Here is a 10000-nt window from a genome sequence, read left to right on the forward strand (position 1 = left end):
AAGCCAGTTATCCCTATGGTAACTTTTCTGACACCTCTTGTTAAAAACTCTTTAAACCAAAAGGATCGATAGGCCGAGCTTTTGCTGTCCCTGTGTGTACTGAACACCGAGATCAAGTCAGCATTTGCCCTTTTGCTCTATGTGTGGTTTCTGTCCGCACTGAGCTGGCCTTGGGACACCTCCGTTATTATTTGAGAGATGTACCGCCCCAGTCAAACTCCCTACCTGGCAATGTCCTTGAATTGGATCATACCTGAGTAATTGGAGTTATACCAAATTTTCAAATCAAAAATACATAAATGCACCGTTTTATTAAAGAATTTGTTTGCGATTATATAACAAACTCGTGATACTTTGATCAAGAAGCTTGCATCAAAACCCAATACCATAAGATATAATAAATATATCCGTATAATGGCTAGGAAATGATACACGTTCCATTTAATCAAGTAAGTAAGGAAACAATAAGAGTAGTGGTATTTCATTGGCGATACCAAACCGAGGTCTAATATCTCCCACTTATTCTACACCTCTTATGTCTCCTTACACTGCCAGATTAGAGTCAAGCTCAAAAGGGTCTTCTTTCCCCGCTAATTATTCCAAGCCCGTTCCCTTGGCTGTGGTTTCGCTAGATAGTAGATAGGGACAGGTGTGTCTCGGATCCCTCCGAACTTATTTAACGTGACGTGTTCCGCACTGAAGGGATTACAGCCACGGCATTCTAATATACCCACAAGGGAGTATATAATGCAAGGGTCTGGGTTAAGCGCCAAACCAACGCCCTGGACTAGAAGCTATAGCTATGTACATAGCAACCACCCCAGTAGCAATTTAAGTACTTGCTTGTCGGGCAAGCACTCCCCCTTGCATAGGGGCGAGATCTATCTAAAATCTCTACTGTTCTTTGGGTCGCAGCACCCGAGTTGTATTAACGCAACATCCACGTCGAGCCCGGGGACTCTACCCGCGATATAGGTGTCAACCACAGCCACCACGAAACTCCCACTAGGGGGCCGACCTCAATGAGTAGCCTTGGAGAACCACTCAACCCGTGGCACCGAAATTTCAGGCTCGGTGGGCCTCACCCCTTCAGCTCCGACAAGCTCGGATGGGGCAACCATGTCATATTAGTCGCCTCCTACGACAAGCAATGACAAGCTGTGGCAGTATTCTTCGCCGTTGCCACACGGCAAGGGGGTTTTGGGACTATTGTCCCGGCGCCTGCGGTTCATCCCTCGTCGCTTCCATCCTACGCCTCGAGAAGGCAGCATCAGCAAAAGCTCCTAGGAGACGCATCCGTTCTGGGGTCTCGACTACTCCTGCGACGTTCCATCGTTCTTGGACTCGAACAATGCCAAGGGCATCCAAGTCACGCAAATCGCTATAGAGGCGGCACTCACATAGTACGTGAAGCCAGTCCTCACTCTCCTCTCCACATGAGCATGCGGTTGTGGTGCTGAGGGTTCTACCATGGAGGAAAGCGTTGAACGACCCGTGTCCTGTCAGCAAGAATCCGGCTCTTAAGGTGAAGACAAAGTCCTTCCTCTTGTAGACGAACGCTGCCTCTGGGAAAAACTGGCGAGTCACAAAACCGTGAGCCGCTTGGTCCCATCTGAGTTGCCACTCATTTAGCAGACATTCGTCTAGCAGAGCCATCTTGGATTTCCAGTCCAACACAGACAAGTCCTGTCCATAGAGCCAGTCGCTCTCGTCCAGGGGAACGTGCTTTCTGAGCTTAAACTTCACTGCCATCCTGTGAGCATCTAAATCCATTGGAGGAGCACCAGCAAGCACCTGCAGTGCCACCGTGGACACTGTGCGGCATACCGGTAGGCATCCTAATAGGATGGTCCTCTGGCACGAGGTGAGGAGTCTTAAGGACTTGCCCTTGCTCGCCGCCTTGTACCAGACCGAGGCACCGAAGAGTGCACAGGGGACCATGAGTCCGCTGTATATCGTCCTCTTAGCACGGGAGCTGAGCCCCCAATCGACTCGGAGCACCCGTGCTAGCCCTCCGGCAACTCCAGCCAGCCGATCTCTGAGAGCAGAGATATGCGGGAGAAAGCTCATCCGCTCGCCGACTAAGATGCCAAGGTACCGGCATTTGGTGACGTATGGCAGGCTTGCTCCAGCAAACCGTACGGTCGGTCTCCTAGTGTCTGAAAGATTCCCTTTCAGCAACATGATTGCCGTCTTGCTGGTTGACACACTCACTCCAACCTCAGCTCCCCAGGCTCCCACGATGTCCATCAACTGCTCGCCCTTTCGCTCCAGATCGGCACGGGAATTCCCATCGACGAAAAGTAGCAAGTCATCTGCAAACGCGCTCAGAGCACAATGTGGCTCCAGGCGCTGAAGCAGCACATCCATCAGTAGGTTCCAAATAAATGGACCACTGACGGACCCTTGCGGGCAGCCCCGTGTAACCGACACTGTGGCCGCTTCGTAACTGCTGATGATACTGGCACTTCGACCGGAGAAATAACTTTTCCACAAGTCTATCTCTCGACAGCCGACGTCGATAAGCCGATCCAGCACCGCGTTCCACTCAACATTGTCGAAGGCACCCTTGAAATCAACAAAGATTCCCAGCACCCTCCTCTCGCGGCTGGTGGAAACGGTGTTTTTAGCGTGCATCCACGCATCCTCAACGCAGCGTCCAGGCCGAAATCCAAATTGCCATCTGCAGCCATCCGGTAGCACATCCTTTAGTCGATTCACCATGATCCCTTCCAGCACCTTTCCGAACACTGGCAAAAGGCATATGCCACGATAAGAGGCAGGATCGCTCCTGTCCTTATCTGGCCCCTTTACCAGCGGTATCACTCTCGGGTGTTTCCACTCGGCAGGAAAATATCCTTCCGAGAGGCATCGAGAGTACAACTTCGTCAGGTGCTGAGGGATAGCACGCCATACCTCCTTGACGATCCCACCCGTGATGCCGTCCATTCCCGGCGATCGCCGGCTTCTCAGCTTCGCGACGCTGGTTGCCACCTCGAAGGCTTCGAGGGTCGGTGGAGCAGCAGGAGTTATACCCTCACGCACTGTGGATTCCGCAACAGGGAAGAAGTTGCGGAGGAGTATATCTGCGCAGTCGTGCCATGTCGTAAGTAGCGCGCCGTTCGACCTAAGACATCCAAGATCGGTTGTCTTTTTCCGGCCTCGGCATATTCGGTAGGCGTGCCCCCATGGATCATCCTTGTGCCGTCCCACGAAGTCCCGCCAGTTTTGTTCCTTTGTCATCAGGATAAGCTTCTTATACTGGCCTGAGGCAAGCCTTAATCCAGCGGCAAGTCGCTCAACATCGCCGGTGCCACTCCGACGAGCTGCCTGCAGCCTGCGCCTCAGTCTCCTGACCTCTTGGCGCTTGGTACTCAGTTCAGGATTCCACCATATTACGTTTCCCCTTGCTGCAGGTATCCTGCGCCCTATTACCCTGTCGCACACTTCGTGTACGATGGAGCGAAGGGCTGACACATGATCATCCAACGGCGATTCCTCCAGTTCCTCGAGACATTCAGCTACATCCCTTAGTTCTACTCTGAATCTTCGCCAACTTGCATTGGAGAGCCTCCATTGCGGTACCGGAGCTAGGCTCTCAACGGTACTGCTTGGATCTGGAGTAACCTCAACAGTGATGATGTTGTGGTCACTCAGCTCCCAGAAGTCAACTCTCCATTCGTATGTTGCCCACACACGCGCTGCTTCGTTGGTGAAGGTCACGTCGATATCACTTCTGGAGCGGTGATTATCGAACGTGAACACCTGGCTGGCCGTATTAAGCACACAGACACCGCTTGCGATGATCCACTCGTCCATGTGCTGTCCCCGTTCGCGATTCAGACGGTCTCCAGAGTTAGCTGGAGTTTTGCTGAACCACATCGGGGAAACCGCATTCGCATCAAGTCCGAGGATTGTCGGTGTCCTGCTGGCTAGCAGCAGAACCGTATCCAGGTAGTCAGTGTAGGGCTGCAGGGCAGCTGAGTACTGGCAGTATACGGAGGACAGAAAAATGGTGCCGTATTTTCCTGTGACACTCACGCACACTCCATAATCCGTCGTCAATGTCTCGATGGGCATGCAGATGGCAGACGGGTCGTCCACGATGATGGCAGCTTTCTTCCTTTTGTCAGCGAAGATTCTCATGCCTCCAGGGAGTCCAGTGAGACGCTTGCCTGCGTCCACATAGGGCTCCTGAATGAGTGCGAACAGGTGGCCAGCATCTCTCATCCGCTTTGCAAGCTCGATGACAGCGCAACGGCCTCGACCACAATTCGCTTGGATGAAGCTGAACATGTTAATGTCTAGCTTGCACCCTGGCTAGCACAGCGCTATATATCGGGCATCCACCCGAGAGCATATAGTGCCCCGAGGGTAGCCCTTTATGGCGGCAGTTACGGCAGTCCACCGCATTTTTGCACTTCGCCGCGACGTGGTCGTTCTGTCCGCACTGGCGGCAGACCTGGTTTTCTCTAGCGTACCGACACTCGCTGACTTTGTGGTCAAAACCAAGGCATCGGTGGCACGCATAGGTGCGCACTTGAGAGCGGCAGCGGTAAGAGAACCACTTGATATACACCCTCCCGCTTTCGAGAACGGCCAACGCCTGATCATCTACTTCCAGCGTCACGTTTATAGTGGCGCTGTTAGCTGCTGACCAGGGCTTGGTCGCCAGGACTACCGCCTTCTGGAACTCCTTCAGCGACATCTCCTCGAAGTTTTTCTCTTTTAACTCCATCATGAACTCATCCGGCGTCACAGTGGTGTCCACATCCTGTACCGTCACCCTGGGTTTTGCGGCAGTGTTTTTGGACACCTTAAGGCCCACCTCAGCGAATTTTGCGGAGGCAACGATTTTCGACATCTCCGCCTGCGATGGCGTGCGAATAATCGCGCCGCCCCGCTTCAACTCTCGCACCTCATGCACTCTGACGCCCAAAGCAGGCGCTACCTCTTTGCGGACCTTGTCCGCAATTTGCCTCCCTGATAAGGCCGGATCATCACATGCAACGACTGCCGACCAGGTCTCCCGGATTTTCCGCGGTGCGGCTACAGGGGCATAGGGGGCGACAGGGGCAGCAGGTGAGGCGATAAGGTGCGCGCCTCTAGCAGCGGCGGCTGCGTATGAGACGGCCGAGGCAACCGGTGTCTGCTTCTTAAGGCGGTCCTCAAGCACTCCAATCCGTATAAGGAGGGCTGCAACAACCTCCTCGTAGCGGTTGGCTACGGACTGTACCTTCACATTTGTGGCCGGGTTGGCATAGGAGACCATGAACATCCTACCGATCTCCGATCGGATGTCCCCCATCTCGGCAGCGACGGCACCATTACCTCTCCACTCCCTATCCGAGAAGGATTTTAGAGGACTGGCTGGTGCAACGAAGGTCTTCTCGTGTTCAGCAGAGGATGCAGCAGCGGCGGGGGCTGCGGGAGCGGCAGGGGCTGCGGCAAGGGCAGCGACAGGCGCAGCGGCAGCGGCAGCAGCAGGGGCAGCGGCAGCGGCAGCGGCAGGGGCTGTCGCAGTGTCAGCGGCAGTTGCATCCAGTGCCATCAACTTGCACCTAGAGGCGTCCCTCAGCGGCGCTTTATTGCGCTTACCTCTGGGTCGTCCTCTGCCCCCACTGCTTCCCCTACTACTAGCACTCTCACTGCCAGAATCTCCAACATCCATTTTGGGTGGCGCCATCCGCCGGTTATCGGCAGTTCCAACCCAAAAGCTTTTCCACCAAGGACTTACCCCTTTATTATCAGCTGGTCGGAAAGCTCTATCAGCTGATCAGCTGATAAAAGTTTAGCGATGACACAAACCGCACAGCTGTTTTAGGCAAAATGTGCCTAAATAAGCCTAACTCCTCTCTCAAGAGAGCGCCTCTCTCGTGACACACGTGGCGCAATGGAAAATTTCCAATGGGAAAAACCCAATTTCACCCGGTTTCACCACTTTTACACAGGGAAAACACGCGCACTGGGTTCGCAGGCACAAAACACGAATTTTCGTGCTGTTTCTAGCTTCGTATCTGGTCTCTATCAGTCAATATTGGCTACACTCGCGGAGCGTACGGAAAACACGTCTGTTCGCACGAGCAATCTAACACCGACTGGAGTAGATAGGGACAGTAGGAATCTCGTTAATCCATTCATGCGCGTCACTAATTAGATGACGAGGCATTTGGCTACCTTAAGAGAGTCATAGTTACTCCCGCCGTTGACCCGCGCTTACTTGAATTTCTTCACTTTGACATTCAGAGCACTGGGCAGAAATCACATTGTGTCAACACCCGCTAGGGCCATCACAATGCTTTGTTTTAATTAGACAGTCGGATTCCCCAAGTCCGTGCCAGTTCTGAATTGATTGTTAATTGATAATCGTTATAATTAATAAGAACTAATTGGTTTAACCCAATTAGTATTCTTAAAAATTTTAGCAAGAAAGTTCCACAATTGGCTACGTAACTAAACTATCCGGGGAACAAGTAACTAACATAAATGCTAGAAACTCTATTTACCCAGAACGAGCACATAAACCATGTTATTGTTTCCCAATCAAGCCCGACTATCTCAATCTTCAGAGCCAATCCTTATCCCGAAGTTACGGATCTAATTTGCCGACTTCCCTTACCTACATTATTCTATCGACTAGAGACTCTTCACCTTGGAGACCAGCTGCGGATATTGGTACGGCCTGTTGAGAAGTTTGCGTGTCCCCACCATAAATTTTCAAGGTCCGAGGAGAAAATATCGACACAACAGTATATGTCATGCTCTTCTAGCCCATCTACCATATCTCTCTGCGAAAGACTTCCATGGTAGTACGGCTATAAAACAGAAAAGAAAACTCTTCCGATATCTCTCGACGGCTTCTTTATGGTCGTTCCTGTTGCCAGGATGAGCACGAGGCCCATATTTAATAACAAACGGATACTCAACAGGTTACGGAATTGGAACCGTATTCCCTTTCGTTCAAAATTATTCAAGTATATTAATTTAGCTAGATTTTATATAATATATATATTTGTTTGGCATTTGTATTTTACTTGAAAATTTTCGGCTTTCGCCTTGAACTTAGGACCGACTAACTCGTGATCAACCACTGTTCACACGAAACCCTTCTCCACTTCAGTCCTCCAAGGTCTCATTCGATTATTTGCTACTACCACCAAGATCTGTACCAATGGCAGCTCCATGCAGGCTTACGCCAAACACTTCTACGCATACCATTGTACCTTCCTACTCACTAAAGTTTCAAAATTTATATTACAAGTAATATAAATCATCTACTTTAGCGGTAATGTATAGGTATACAACTTAAGCGCCATCCATTTTAAGGGCTAGTTGCTTCGGCAGGTGAGTTGTTACACACTCCTTAGCGGATTTCGACTTCCATGATCACCGTCCTGCTGTTTTAAGCAACCAACGCCTTTCATGGTATCTGCATGAGTTGTTAATTTGGGCACCGTAACATTACGTTTGGTTCATCCCACAGCGCCAGTTCTGCTTACCAAAAGTGGCCCACTGGGCACATTATATCATAACCTTGAACTTCATATCAAGAAAGTTAAGGTTCTTACCCATTTAAAGTTTGAGAATAGGTTAAGATCGTTTCGACCCTAAGGCCTCTAATCATTCGCTTTACCAGATAAGATTATTTTATATAATATTAAAATGCACCAGCTATCCTGAGGGAAACTTCGGAAGGAACCAGCTACTAGATGGTTCGATTGGTCTTTCGCCCCTATACTCAATTCTGACAATCGATTTGCACGTCAGAACTGTTTCGGTCTTCCATCAGGGTTTCCCCTGACTTCAACCTGATCAAGTATAGTTCACCATCTTTCGGGTCACAGCATATATGCTCAAGGTACGTTCCAGTTAGAGGCATAAATAATATAAATATCATTATACATAACTATATAGAACGCCCCGGGATTGTGTTAATTAGCTATAAATAGTTAAAAAACTAATCCCATTATTAGTCAAGTTAATTACGCTATTAGGTTTATATCCCAATAACTTGCACATATGTTAGACTCCTTGGTCCGTGTTTCAAGACGGGTCCCGAAGGTATCCTGAATCTTTCGCATTGTTAATCCTACAAGTGCATATAATAAACACAAAAATCAATGATAATTATGCCATTATATAATTCCGAAAAATTAACGCACTGTATTCATATAAATCTATCAGCACTTTATCAAATTAATAACATTTATTCTGTGTTAAAATGCAAGCAAATTAATTTGAATAAACTATAAGTTATATTTTATGATAAATTTGGTATGCTAATAGATTACAATGTCCTTATATGGAAAAAATGCACACTATTATCATAATATTGTTTAAATATTACAATTCTAATGATGAATTTTCCATAACGGATATTCAGGTTCATCGGGCTTAACCTCTAAGCAGTTTCACGTACTGTTTAACTCTCTATTCAGAGTTCTTTTCAACTTTCCCTCACGGTACTTGTTTACTATCGGTCTCATGGTTATATTTAGTTTTAGATGGAGTTTACCACCCACTTAGTGCTGCACTATCAAGCAACACGACTCTTTGGAAACATCATCTAGTAATCATTAACGTTATACGGGCCTGGCACCCTCTATGGGTAAATGGCCTCATTTAAGAAGGACTTAAATCGTTAATTTCTCATACTAGAATATTGACGCTCCATACACTGCATCTCACATTTGCCATATAGACAAAGTGACTTAGTGCTGAACTGATTTCTTTTCGCTCGCCGCTACTAAGAAAATCCTTGTTAGTTTCTTTTCCTCCCCTAATTAATATGCTTAAATTCAGGGGGTAGTCCCATATGAGTTGAGGTTGTGTATAACTTTTATATGCAATTAATTCTTTATATATAATGATAAAACATTTTATTAAATTCGTTATATTAATAATATCTGTATATAAATGGCATTTGTTTGATTTAACGAATCAACGAAGAACAATAATATTGTCAACGGTTTTCTATTTTCTAATCATTAATAAGAGACAATTCTAGATAAATTTTTATGCTAGACATTTCTCAGTATCATTTGATTGAAAAAGAAAATATTTCTCTTCGTTTTTCACATTCAAATTATTTACTAATGTGAGATAATGTTTTTCATATATTTTTTAATATTATGAATAAAATAATTAAATTATTATTATCCAATAATATACCATATGCTTATAAAATTTCATTATAAAATTTGTATAAGCAACTTAATTAGCATAGTCTTACAACCCTCAACCATATGTAGTCCAAGCAGCACTATAAAATTAATTAAAGTACATAACAGCATGGACTGCGATATGCGTTCAAAATGTCGATGTTCATGTGTCCTGCAGTTCACACGATGACGCACAGTTTGCTGCGTTCTTCATCGACCCATGAGCCGAGTGATCCACCGCTTAGAGTTTTATAAATTGGTTTCTTAATTTTGTCAAATATGTTTTTATTGAAAGAAATTAAAAATACACCATTTTACTGGCATATATCAATTCCTTCAATAAATTTATTTTTATACCTAAAACGAATGCTGCGAAATGTCTTAGTTTTATATAACCAATATATATCAAAGTATTTCTTTTTAAATTGCATTTATTGTAAATAAATATATATATATATATATTAATACTTTTTTAGCGATATAAATTGAAATTTATATAAAACATTAACCTGTATAAAACCAGGTACAACATTGTACATTTTAGGTTGTTGCATTATCCAATGTATGCGCATAACTGAGATGAACAATACATATCGCAACGCGTGTATATTATGATCCATATACACACAGTATTTTAATTGTGTTTATATACAATAATAATTTAATATTATTATTTTAATAATTCGATTTGCTTGTTCGAATTTTTATTTGTTTGTTTTGGCTGCTTATTATTTCTCTCATATGTATTAAATACAATATATAATTTTAATATTTGCATTATTTCGATTTGCTTGTTCGAAATTTCATTTGATCTATATTAGATCATATACATTTTGGCA

At 46.0% G+C, this 10000-nt stretch overlaps 1 non-coding gene and 1 pseudogene across 1 annotated transcript; both read right to left on the reverse strand.

Moving 5' to 3' along the window:
* The window catches only part of LOC127012257 (large subunit ribosomal RNA), a 9439-nt pseudogene extending 610 nt beyond the window's left edge, over window positions 1–8829 (reverse strand).
* Window positions 8830–9231: 402 nt separating this feature from the next.
* Window positions 9232–9410, reverse strand: LOC127012235 (5.8S ribosomal RNA). The gene has a single exon (XR_007765748.1). It is a non-coding gene; the product is annotated as a 5.8S ribosomal RNA (ribosomal RNA).
* Window positions 9411–10000: the final 590 nt, after the last annotated feature.

Source organism: Drosophila biarmipes, unplaced genomic scaffold (assembly GCF_025231255.1).
Source record: "Drosophila biarmipes strain raj3 unplaced genomic scaffold, RU_DBia_V1.1 ptg000036l, whole genome shotgun sequence".
In the NCBI taxonomy this organism is placed as follows: Eukaryota; Metazoa; Arthropoda; class Insecta; order Diptera; family Drosophilidae; genus Drosophila; species Drosophila biarmipes.